Here is a 13,578-nt window from a genome sequence, read left to right as displayed (position 1 = left end):
GATGGGCATTGGGTTGGCTGTACCCAGCAGGGTGATGGGCTGTGGGGATGGCTGTACCTAGCAGGGTGATGGGCTGTGGGGATGGCTGTACCCAGCAGGGTGATGGGCTGTGGGGATGGCTGTACCCAGCAGGGTGATGGGCTGTGGGGATGGCTGTACCCAGCAGGGTGATGGGCTGTGGGGATGGCTGTACCTAGCAGGGTGATGGGCATTGGGTTGGCTGTGCCCTAGCAGGGTAATAGGGCTGGCCGTACCCTAGCAGGGTGATGGGCATTGGGTTGGCTGTACCCTAGCAGGGTAATGGGGCTGGCCGTACCCTAGCAGGGTGATGGGCACTGGGTTGGCCGTACCCTAGCAGGGTGATGGGCTTTGGGGCTGGCCATACCCTAGCAGGATGATGGGCTGTGGGGATGGCCATACCCTAGCAGTGTGATGGGCTTTGGGGATGGCCATACCCTAGCAGGGTGATGGGCTGTGGGGATGGCCATACCCTATCAGGGTGATGGGCTGTGGGGATGGCCATACCATAGCAGGGCGATGGACTGTGGGGATGGCCATACCCTAGCAGGGTGATGGGCTGTGAGGATGGCCATACCCTAGCAGGGCGATGGGCTGTGGGGATGGCCATACCCTAGCAGGGTGATGGGCTGTGGGGATGGCCAAATCTAGCAGGGTGATGGGCTGTAGGGATGGCCATACCTAGCAGGGTGATGGGCTGTGGAGATGGCCATACCTAGCAGTGTGATGGGCTGTGGGGATGGCCATACCTAGCAGGGTGATGGGCTGTGGGGATGGCCATACCTAGCAGGGCGATGGGCTGTGGGGATGGCCATACCTAGCAAATGAAGGTGATATGCGAGCCAGACTACCGTAGACATGAAGAAGGAAGTGTGCAGAAACCATTGGCCTGGATTATACAGACTGTCTCTCTCTGGATCTGTCTCCTGGCCTGGATTATACAGACTGTCTCTCTCTGGATCTGTCTCCTGGCCTGGATTATACAGACTGTCTCTCTCTGGATCTGTCTCCTGGCCTGGATAATACAGACAGACAGTCTCTGGATCTGTCTCCTGGCCTGGATTATACAGACAGACTCTCTCTGGATCTGTCTCCTGGCCTGGATTATACAGACAGACAGTCTCTGGATCTGTCTCCTGGCCTGGATTATACAGACAGACTCTCTCTGGATCTGTCTCCTGGCCTGGATTATACAGACAGACTCTCTCTGGATCTGTCTCCTGGCCTGGATTATACAGACTGTCTCTCTCTGGATCTGTCTCCTGGCCTGGATTACACAGACAGACCTCTCTGGATCTGTCTCCTGGACTGGATTACACAGACAGACTCTCTCTGGATCTGTCTCCTGGCCTGGGTTACACAGACTGACTCTCTCTGGATCTGTCTCCTGGCCTGGATTATACAGACAGACAGTCTCTGGATCTGTCTCCTGGCCTGGATTATACAGACAGACAGTCTCTGGATATGTCTCCTGACCTGGATTATACAGACTGTCTCTCTCTGGATCTGTCTCCTGGCCTGGATTATACAGACAGACAGTCTCTGGATCTGTCTCCTGGCCTGGATTATACAGACATACAGTCTCTGGATCTGTCTCCTGGCCTGAATTATACAGACAGACTCTCTCTGGATCTGTCTCCTGGCCTGGATTATACAGACAGACAGTCTCTGGATCTGTCTCCTGGCCTGGATTATACAGACAGACTCTCTCTGGATCTGTCTCCTGGCCTGGATTATACAGACAGACTCTCTCTGGATCTGTCTCCTGGCCTCGATTACACAGACAGACTCTCTATAGATCTGTCTCCTGGCCTGGATTACACAGACTGACTCTCTATGGATCTGTCTCCTGGCCTGGATTATACAGACTGTCTCTCTATGGATCTGTCTCCTGGCCTGGATTATACAGACTTTCTCTCTCTGGATCTGTCTCCTGGCCTGGATTACACAGACAGACCTCTCTGGATCTGTCTCCTGGCCTGGGTTACACAGACTGACTCTCTCTGGATCTGTCTCCTGGCCTGGATTATACAGACAGACAGTCTCTGGATCTGTCTCCTGGCCTGGATTATACAGACAGACAGTCTCTGGATCTGTCTCCTGGCCTGGATTATACAGACTGTCTCTCTCTGGATCTGTCTCCTGGCCTGGATTACACAGACATACCAGCTCTGGATCTGTCTCCTGGCCTGGATTATACAGACAGACTCACTCTGGATCTGTCTCCTGGCCTGGATTACACAGACAGACTCTCTCTGGATCTGTCTCCTGGCCTGGATTACACAGACTGACTCTCTCTGGATCTGTCTCTTGGCCTGGATTACACAGACAGACTCTCTCTGGATCTGTCTCCTGGCCTGGATTATACAGACAGACAGTCTCTGGATCTGTCTCCTGGCCTGGATTATACAGACAGACAGTCTCTGGATCTGTCTCCTGGCCTGGATTACACACACTGACTCTCTATGGATCTGTCTCCTGGCCTGGATTACACACACTGACTCTCTCTGGATCTGTCTCCTGGTCCTTCTGTTCATTGGAGAATGTACTTTAACAATCACAAACAACATTTCCAAATTCAATTCTGCATAGTACTTTTCTGCATTGTACAGCTGCCAGTTGGCGGAACACCCATAGAAGAGGTTTCAGAGACTAGGCTGTTAGGTGTACTGCTAGACAGTCTCTCTTGGTCATCACACATTCCACAGCTCTGCAACAAAATCATCAGCACCTCTTGTATGCTCAGAAGGATTGTAAAATATATGCCAGAGCAAATTATAAAACAAATCTCACAAGCACTCATCTATAGTCAAATTAAATACTGTTCTGTCGTCTGGAGTAATGCAAGTGTTACTGACCTAAAGAGATTGCAGATAGCACAAAATAACGCAGCCAGAATGGTTCTGCAATGTGGCCACAAGAGGTCCTCCATAGAATTACATAATGCACCCAAACGGCCGACTATCAAGGAAAATATACAAAATAATATACTAATACGTTTTCATAAAATTCACCACTCTGAAAGACCAACCCGCTCTACATGATAAACTGGATACGGTCAAAGACAAACACTCTTGTAACACACAGAGTGGAGCCAAGACCACCTGTAGACCACTAAAACCCAGAGTGGAGCCAAGACCACCTGTGGACCACTAAAACCCAGAGTGGAGTCAAGACCACATGTAGACCACTAAAACCCAGAGTGGAGCCAAGACCACCTGTGGACCACTAAAACCCAGAGTGGAGCCAAGACCACCTGTGGACCACTAAAACCCAGAGTGGAGCCAAGACCACCTGTAGACCACTAAAACCCAGAGTGGAGCCAAGACCACCTGTAGACCACTAAAACCCAGAGTGGAGTCAAGACCACCTATAGACCACTAAAACCCAGAGTGGAGCAAAGACCAACTATAGACCACTAAAACCCAGAGTGGAGCCAATACCAACTATAGACCACTAAAACCCAGAGTGGAGCCAATACCAACTATAGACCACTAAAACCCAGAGTGGAGCCAATACCAACTATAGACCACTAAAACCCAGAGTGGAGCCAAGACCAACTATAGACCACTAAAACCCAGAGTGGAGCCAAGACCAACTATAGACCACTAAAACCCAGAGTGGAGCCAAGACCAACTGTGGACCACTAAAGCCCAGAGTGGAGCCAAGACCACCTATAGACCACTAAAACCCAGAGTGGAGCCAAGACCACCTGTGGACCACTAAAACCCAGAGTGGAGTCAAGACCACATGTAGACCACTAAAACCCAGAGTGGAGCCAAGACCACCTGTGGACCACTAAAACCCAGAGTGGAGCCAAGACCACCTGTGGACCACTAAAACCCAGAGTGGAGCCAAGACCACCTGTAGACCACTAAAACCCAGAGTGGAGCCAAGACCACCTGTAGACCACTAAAACCCAGAGTGGAGTCAAGACCACCTATAGACCACTAAAACCCAGAGTGGAGCAAAGACCAACTATAGACCACTAAAACCCAGAGTGGAGCCAATACCAACTATAGACCACTAAAACCCAGAGTGGAGCCAATACCAACTATAGACCACTAAAACCCAGAGTGGAGCCAATACCAACTATAGACCACTAAAACCCAGAGTGGAGCCAAGACCAACTATAGACCACTAAAACCCAGAGTGGAGCCAAGACCAACTATAGACCACTAAAACCCAGAGTGGAGCCAAGACCAACTGTGGACCACTAAAGCCCAGAGTGGAGCCAAGACCACCTATAGACCACTAAAACCCAGAGTGGAGCCAAGACCAACTGTAGACCACTAAAACCCAGAGTGGAGCCTAGACCAACTATAGACCACTAAAACCCAGAGTGGAGCCAATACCACCTGTAGACCACTAAAACCCAGAGTGGAGCCAATACCAACTATAGACCACTAAAACCCAGAGTGGAGCCAAGACCACCTATAGACCACTAAAACCCAGAGTGGAGCCAATACCACCTGTAGACCACTAAAACCCAGAGTGGAGCCAATACCAACTATAGACCACTAAAACCCAGAGTGGAGCCAAGACCACCTATAGACCACTAAAACCCAGAGTGGAGCCAATACCACCTGTAGACCACTAAAACCCAGAGTGGAGCCAATACCAACTGTAGACCACTAAAACCCAGAGTGGAGCCTAGACCAACTATAGACCACTAAAACCCAGAGTGGAGCCAATACCACCTGTAGACCACTAAAACCCAGAGTGGAGCCAATACCAACTATAGACCACTAAAACCCAGAGTGGAGCCTAGAGTGGGTGTAAAAGATGATTATAATATGTTATGTTGTATTTAAATTCCTATGCGGACATGAGGTAAGTGGGAGGCTGGGGGGTGTATCTGGTCACATGTCGAGGTAACAGGAATGTAGATCATTCTTTGTGTTTTTAAATTGCTTGTGTTGTCTTTTACATTGCTTTTTTTGTGTGTCTTTCACATTTCTACGGACTCTATAAAACCAATAGTATTTTAAAGGCAAAGCTCACCTTTTCCAAGCTTTTCCACAAGCACTTAAGAAATTACACAAATCACATCTATTATATTGTCAGATATTCTCATGATTCATATAATAAATCATTCAGTCACAAATAATATATCATATATGATATTATAGCTGCAGTATGTGATGTATGATATTAAGACTCTTAGTGAGCTCAGTGAAAAGAACATCCCAACAACAGAACCTAAACCTCAGAAAGCCTGAACCATCAAGTGTTAGTAATCCTCCATCTGTATTACCTCCCTCCGTCCGTCCGTCCGTCCGTCCGTCCATCTCTGAAAAGCAGCCCCACAGAGCCAGGACTTCTAAACCGCTTTGATATACAATCTACTCTAACAAGCTGTTCTTAGGGTTCTTAGATGGTCCATGCAGTCAGACATCTGTTTGGGACGGTTAGTCTCTCTATCTCTCTCTCCCTCTCTCTCTCTATCTCTCTCTCCCTCTCTCTGTCTCTGTCTCTCTTTCTCTCTCTCTCTCTCTCTTTCTTTCTCTCTCTGTCTCTTTCTGTCTCTCTTTCTCTTTCTCTCTCTGTCTCTTTCTGTCTCTGTCTCTCTCTCTCTCTCCCTCTCTCTGTCTCTGTCTCTCTTTCTTTCTCTCTCTGTGTCTCTTTCTGTCTCTGTCTCTTTCTCTATCTCTTTCTCTCTCTCTCTCTGTCTCTTTCTGTCTCTGTCTCTTTCTGTCTCTCTCTCTCTCTCCCTCTCTCTCTCTCTGTCTGTCTCCCTCTCCCTCCCTCTCTCTACCTCTCTCTCTCTCTCTCTCTCTCTCTCTCTCTCTCTGTGTCTCTCTCTCTCTCTTTCTCTCTCTCTTTCATTCTCTCTCTCTGTGTCTCTTTCTGTCTCTGTCTCTGTCTCTTTCTCTCTCTCTCTCTCTCTCTCTCTCTCTGTCTCTCTCTCTCTCTCCCCCTCTCTCCCTCTCTTTCTCTCTCTCTCTCTCTCTCTATACATACATACATGCATACATACATGCAGGGTTGGGAAGTAACAGATTACATGTAAGGGATTACAAAAAACGGTAACTGTAATCCATTTTGTTACCAGCAAAAATATTGTAATCAGATTACATTACCGAGTTTGGGTAATCCAAAAGTTACATTACAATTTCGGACAGGTAACTAGTTACTCTAATGGCTTACATTTAGAAAATAACCTACCCAACCCCTGTATATACATAGCTATATTCTCCCTCTTCCTTCTCTCTCGCCCTCTCTCCATTAACCCTCTCCCCTCCTGATCTCTCTTTCTCCATCTCTCTCTCTCTCTCTCTCTCACTCTCTGCAGACAGTATTTGATCCGATAGTTACCCAAATATCCGACGCAACACTGACAGTGGATAACCTGTGAAGCCAGACAGGCTTAGAGGGCCAACAGCTGCATACCGGAGCAACTGAGGAAACGAAGGGAAGTTAAGAGTTGGGTTTTACGATGGTTTAAGACCCTCCATTAATAATGAGAATACAGGAACTAGAGTTTCACTCAGCTCAAAGATGATTTATGTTATGACATTGCTTTTTTTGTTGTTGCTTGTGGTGTGAGAATCCAAACATATGAATTTTGGATTTTTTTTTTTTTGTGGATTGGTGAAGGTACTTATATAGAAACTTACTTACTTAATATTAAAATACAATGAAATAAATAAATAAATACAAATATTGTAAAATACAACACTTTGTATGTAGAGGTCGACCGATTATGATTTTTCAACGCTTAGTTGTTGTAGTTATTATAGGAATTATAGGACTATTTCCCTCTATACCGTTTGTATTTCATTAACCTTTGACTATTGGATGTTCTTATAGGCACTATAGTATTGCCAGTGTAACAGTATAGCTGCCGTCCCCCTCCTCGCTCCTCCCTGGGCTCGAACCAGCAACACAACGATAACAGCGCGCACTAACTAGCTAGACATTTCACTTCGGTTACAACAGCCTCATCTCAGGAGTTGATAGTCATAAACAGGGTAGGGTAGCCTAGTGGTTAGAGCGTCGGACTAGTAACCGGAAGGTTGCAAGTTCAAATCCCCGAGCTGACAAGGTACAAATCTGTCGTTCTGCCCCTGAACAGGCAGTTAACCCACTGTTCCTAGGCCGTCATTGAAAATAAGAAATTGTTCTTAACTGACTTGCCTAGTAAAATAATAAAAAAACAACGAAGAGCTGCTGGCAAAACGCACAAAAGTGCTGTTTGAATTAATGTTTACGCTTCTGCCTACCACCGCTCAGTCAGATTAGTGAAACGCAGGACACGCTTAGTAATATCATTAACTAGTGATTATGATTGATTGATTTTTATAAGATAAGTTTAATGCTAGCTAGCAACTTACCTTGGCTTACTGCATTCGCGTAACAGGCAGTCTCCTTGTGGAGTGCAACGAGAGAGAGGAAGGTCGTTATTGCGTGGGAGTAGTTAACTGTAAGGTTGCAAGATTGGATCCCCCGAGCTGACAAAGTGAAAATCTGTCGCTCTGCCTCTGAACAAGGCAGTTAACCCGCCGTCATTGAAAATAAGATTTCTTAACTGACTTGCCTATTTAAATAAAGGTATTCAAATATATATATATATAAAAATATAAATAAATCGGCAAATCGGCGCCAAAAAATACAGATTTCCGATTGTTCTGAAAACTTGAAATCGGCCCGAATTAATCGGCCATTCCGATTAATCGGTCGACCTCTAGGTGTATGTATATTATATAGTGTATATTGTAGTGTATATTATAGTGTACATTATATAGTGTACATTATATAGTGTTTATGAGATAGTGTTTAATATATAGGGCATATTATATAGTGTACATTATATAGTGTTTATTATATAGTCTACAGGTGGATTCAGCCCCATCCCATCCCAATGTCTATATAGTCTACAGGTGGATTCAGCCCCATCCCATCCCAATGTCTATATAGTCTACAGGTGGATTCAGCCCCATCCCATCCCAATATCTATATAGTCTACAGGTGGATTCAGCCCCATCCCATCCCAATGTCTATATAGTCTACAGGTGGATTCAGCCCCATCCCATCCCAATGTCTATATAGTCTACAGGTGGATTCAGTCCCATCCCACAGTCTATACAGTCTACAGATGGATTCAGTCCCATCCCACAGTCTATACAGTCTACAGGTGGATTCAGTCCCATCCCACAGTCTATACAGTCTACAGGTGGATTCAGCCCCATCCCACAGTCTATACAGTCTACAGGTGGATTCAGTCCCATCCCACAGTCTATACAGTCTACAGATGGATTCAGTCCCATCCCACAGTCTATATAGTCTACAGGTGGATTCAGTCCCATCCCACAGTCTATACAGTCTACAGGTGGATTCAGTCCCATCCCACAGTCTATACAGTCTACAGGTGGATTCAGCCCCATCCCACAGTCTATACAGTCTACAGGTGGATTCAGTCCCATCCCACAGTCTATACAGTCTACAGATGGATTCAGTCCCATCCCACAGTCTATACAGTCTACAGATGGATTCAGTCCCATCCCACAGTCTATACAGTCTACAGGTGGATTCAGTCCCATCCCACAGTCTATACAGTCTACAGGTGGATTCAGTCCCATCCCACAGTCTATACAGTCTACAGGTGGATTCAGTACCATCCCAGAGTCTATACAGTCTACAGGTGGATTCAGTCCCATCCCACAGTCTATACAGTCTACAGATGGATTCAGTCCCATCCCACAGTCTATACAGTCTACAGATGGATTCAGTCCCATCCCACAGTCTATACAGTCTACAGGTGGATTCAACCCATTCCACAGTCTATACAGTCTACAGGTGGATTCAGTCCCATCCCACAGTCTATACAGTCTACAGGTGGATTCAGTCCCATCCCACAGTCTATACAGTCTACAGGTGGATTCAGTCCCATCCCACAGTCTATACAGTCTACAGGTGGATTCAGTCCCATCCCACAGTCTATACAGTCTACAGGTGGATTCAGTCCCATCCCACAGTCTATACAGTCTACAGGTGGATTCAGCCCATCCCACAGTCTATATATTTTAAAGGTGTATTCATCCCATCTCACAGTCTATATATTCTTAAGGTAGATTTAAATACTGCAACTGTAAATCACATAAACAACTGTAGTCATGTATCTCAAGTCTGTCAGATGTATTTAAATCCACCTTAAAAACCTCTTCGAAATAAAGTCCTCTGTTTAAGGTTTCCTGTTCCGACCGACATTATCCCACCATAGTTTGAAATGGCTTGGGTTGAACTGTAACCCTGGTTTCCAATTTGACACAGTAGTATATTTTCTGAGCCTGGGGATGGGAAATCTGAAACCAATTGAAGCTGGGAAGTCCCTCCTACCATTTTAGTTGCACTTCCAACTGTCCATCAAATTCTGACAAAGCACAACTCCTGGCTGAACCCACCACTGACAAAGCACAACTCCTGGATGAACCCACCACTGATCAAGCACAACTCCTGGCTGAACCCACCACTGACAAAGCACAACTCCTGGCTGAACCCACCACTGACAAAGCACAACTCCTGGCTGAGCCCACCACTGACAAAGCACAACTCCTGGCTGATCCCCACCACTGACAAAGCACAACTCCTGGCTGAACCCCACCACTGACAAAGCACAACTCCTGGATGAACCCACCAATGACCAAGCACAACTCCTGGCTGAACCCACCACTGACAAAGCACAACTCCTGGCTGAACCCACTACTGACAAAGCACAACTCCTGGCTGAACCCACCACTGACAAAGCACAACTCCTGGATGAACCCCACCACTGACAAAGCACAACTCCTGGCTGATCCCCACCACTGACAAAGCACAACTCCTGGCTGAACCCACCACTGACAAAGCACAACTCCTGGCTGAACCCCACCACTGACAAAGCACAACTCCTGGTTGAACCCACCACTGACAAAGCACAACTCCTGGCTGAACCCACCACTGACAAAGCACAACTCCTGTCTGAACCCCACCACTGACATAGCACAACTCCTGGCTGAACCCACCACTGACAAAGCACAACTCCTGGCTGAACCCACCTCTGACAAAGAACAACTCCTGGCTGAACCCACCACTGACAAAGCACAACTCCTGGCTGAGCCCACCACAGACAAATAACAACTCTGGCTGAACCCCACCACTGACAAAGCACAACTCCTGGCTGAACCCACCACTGACAAAGCACAACTCCTGGCTGAACCCCACACTGACAAAGCACAACTCCTGGCTGAACCCACCACTGACAAAGCACAACTCCTGGCTGAACCCACCACTGACAAAGCGCAACTCCTGGCTGAACCCACCACTGACAAAGCGCAACTCCTGGCTGAACCCACCACTGACAAAGCGCAACTCTGGCTGAACCCACCACTGACAAAGCACAACTCCTGGCTGAACCCACCACTGACAAAGCGCAACTCCTGGCTGAACCCCACACTGACAAAGCACAACTCCTGGCTGAACCCACCACTGACAAAGCACAACTCCTGGCTGAACCCACCACTGACAAAGCGCAACTCCTGGCTGAACCCACCACTGACAAAGCGCAACTCCTGGCGGAACCCACCACAGACAAAGCGCAACTCTGGCTGAACCCACCACTGACAAAGCACAACTCCTGGCTGAACCCCACCACTGACAAAGCACAACTACTGGCTGAACCCACCACTGACAAAGCACAACTCCTGGCTGAACCCACCACTGACAAAGAACAACTCCTGGCTGAACCCCACACTGACAAAGCACAACTCCTGGCTGAACCCACCACTGACAAAGCACAACTCCTGGCTGAACCCACCACTGACAAAGCGCAACTCCTGGCTGAACCCACCACTGACAAAGCGCAACTCCTGGCTGAACCCACCACTGACAAAGCGCAACTCTGGCTGAACCCACCACTGACAAAGCACAACTCCTGGCTGAACCCACCACTGACAAAGCGCAACTCCTGGCTGAACCCACCACTGACAAAGCGCAACTCCTGCCTGAACCCACCACTGACAAAGCGCAACTCTGGCTGAACCCACCACTGACAAAGCACAACTCCTGGCTGAACCCCACCACTGACAAAGCACAACTACTGGCTGAACCCACCACTGACAAAGCACAACTCCTGGCTGAACCCACCACTGACAAAGCACAACTCCTGGCTGAACCCCACACTGACAAAGCACAACTCCTGGCTGAACCCACCACTGACAAAGCACAACTCCTGGCTGAACCCACCACTGACAAAGCGCAACTCCTGGCTGAACCCACCACTGACAAAGCGCAACTCCTGGCTGAACCCACCACTGACAAAGCGCAACTCTGGCTGAACCCACCACTGACAAAGCACAACTCCTGGCTGAACCCCACCACTGACAAAGCACAACTACTGGCTGAACCCACCACTGACAAAGCACAACTCCTGGCTGAACCCACCACTGACAAAGCACAACTCCTGGCTGAACCCCACAACTGACAAAGCACAACTCCTGGCTGAGCCCACCACTGACAAAGAACAACTCCTGGCTGAACCCACCACTGATAAAGCACAACTCCTGGCTGAACCCACCACTGACAAAGCACAACTCTTGGTTGAACTCACCACTGACAAAGCACAACTCCTGGCTGAACCCACCACTGACAAAGCACAACTCCTGGCTGAACCCACCACTGACAAAGCACAACTCCTGGCTGAACCCACCACTGACAAAGCACAACTCCTGACTGAACCCACCACTGACAAAGCACAACTCCTGGCTGAACCCACCAGTGACAAAGCACAACTCCTGGCTGAACCCACCACTGACAAAGCACAACTCCTGGCTGAACCCACCACAGACAAAGCACAACTCCTGGCTGAACCCACCACTGACAAAGCACAACTCCTGGCTGAACCCCACCACTGACAAAGCACAACTCCTGGCTGAACCCACCACTGACAAAGCACAACTCCTGGCTGAACCCACCACTGACAAAGCACAACTCCTGGCTGAACCCACCACTGACAAAGCACATGACAGCAAACCATATACCCTAGTGCAGCAGGAGCACATATCAGAGATCGATTTATATCAATTAAACTAAAAAATAATTAAGAGATTTTAACCAAAAAAAACACTTTCAATATTATTATGATTCGTTAATTCTAACGAGTTCAGGAAGCCAAGCTAGAGCTCTGCGAGACTTTCACAGCGACGAAGGGCAGACGTTTTGATCAAGAGAGACATTTAGAAAAATGCAGATTTTCCTCCATTACTAAACAGACAAGGGTGAAATCTTACAGTGAGTCATTTTATAATTTGATTATACTATATTTAGCAGGCATATAAGTCATTCCAAGCCTTCTTCATCCAGTGTTGTTGAACAGGAAGTGCATCATATTAAATATGACATATTTTTTTTAATCATATTTGTACTGTTTACTTGAGCTTGTGTCCTCAAAATTGATTAGACCTCAGAAATATATAACACAAAATTACGAGCAAGGTGATATTTGGACCTTTGTTGTAGTATGTTGTTAAAAATGCTGTCTTGGTTAAGACAGACTTACACTCTGCTCTCACAGTTGAACACAACATTCAGACTGGTTCGAGCAGGCGAACGCGTCACTTCTCTCTGGCTCATTCTGACTGTAAGATACATGATTGGTCGGTCTGGTCTGGAGGAAGCGTGTTGACAAGAAAGACATGACCGCTGTCTGTGTAGGAATGACAACACCTGTTGGGTAGAGGAAATCAACACAGGATGTCCATTTCAACGTGACCATTTTGTGCCCATACCAGTGGGATAACTGAGTCATTTAGAAGGAAGCGATTCAGATCGACAAAAGTCTAAATAAACACGAACTCTGTTATTAAAGTCATGAGCTCAGTATGTTCGTATGCTATTCAAGCTGCAACTGCTCTATACAGTTATGTTGCACATAATTCTACACATAAGACTGTATAATTAAGCCATAAAGCCCCTTGGAGGTGTTGGTATATGACCAATATACCACGGCTAAGGGCTGTTCTTACGCACAACGCAACGTGGATGGACACAGCTCTTAGCCGTGATATATTGGCCGTATACCACAAACCCCCCGAGGTGCCTTACTGCTATTATAAACTGGTTACCAACGTCATTAGAGCAGTAAAAACAAATGTTTTGTCAAACCCAATGGTATACGGTCTCATATACCACGGCTGTCAGCCAATCAGCATTCAGCGCTGGAACCACCCAGTTTCTAATATATGACGATCATGTTATGGGACATGACCCCAACGGACACACAGCACAGACCCATTAAAACACAGATTACGACAGCATTCATACAATATTTCATAGAGCTCAATCCTTCCCGTGGTTACTGCTGCTGTGGATCAGGGGAAATAGACAGCTAAGCAGATATTTTTGATGAAGCAGTTTATGAAAAGATCAGATTCATATTTAACAACATATGAAAATATAGCCTTTTAATGTTAAAGCGTATGAAAATATGCCCCCTTAACTCCAGTAACCGTTAGGCTGCTTATGATTTAGTTAGTGTCGAGTGATACCGTCTGTGTGTGTGTGTCTGTGCGTGTGTGTGTGTGT

The sequence above is a fragment of the Oncorhynchus clarkii genome, chromosome 30 (assembly GCF_045791955.1).
Source record: "Oncorhynchus clarkii lewisi isolate Uvic-CL-2024 chromosome 30, UVic_Ocla_1.0, whole genome shotgun sequence".
Taxonomy (NCBI): domain Eukaryota; kingdom Metazoa; phylum Chordata; class Actinopteri; order Salmoniformes; family Salmonidae; genus Oncorhynchus; species Oncorhynchus clarkii.
The sequence above is the reverse complement of the archived record's forward strand: the minus strand, read 5'-3'. Positions refer to the sequence as shown.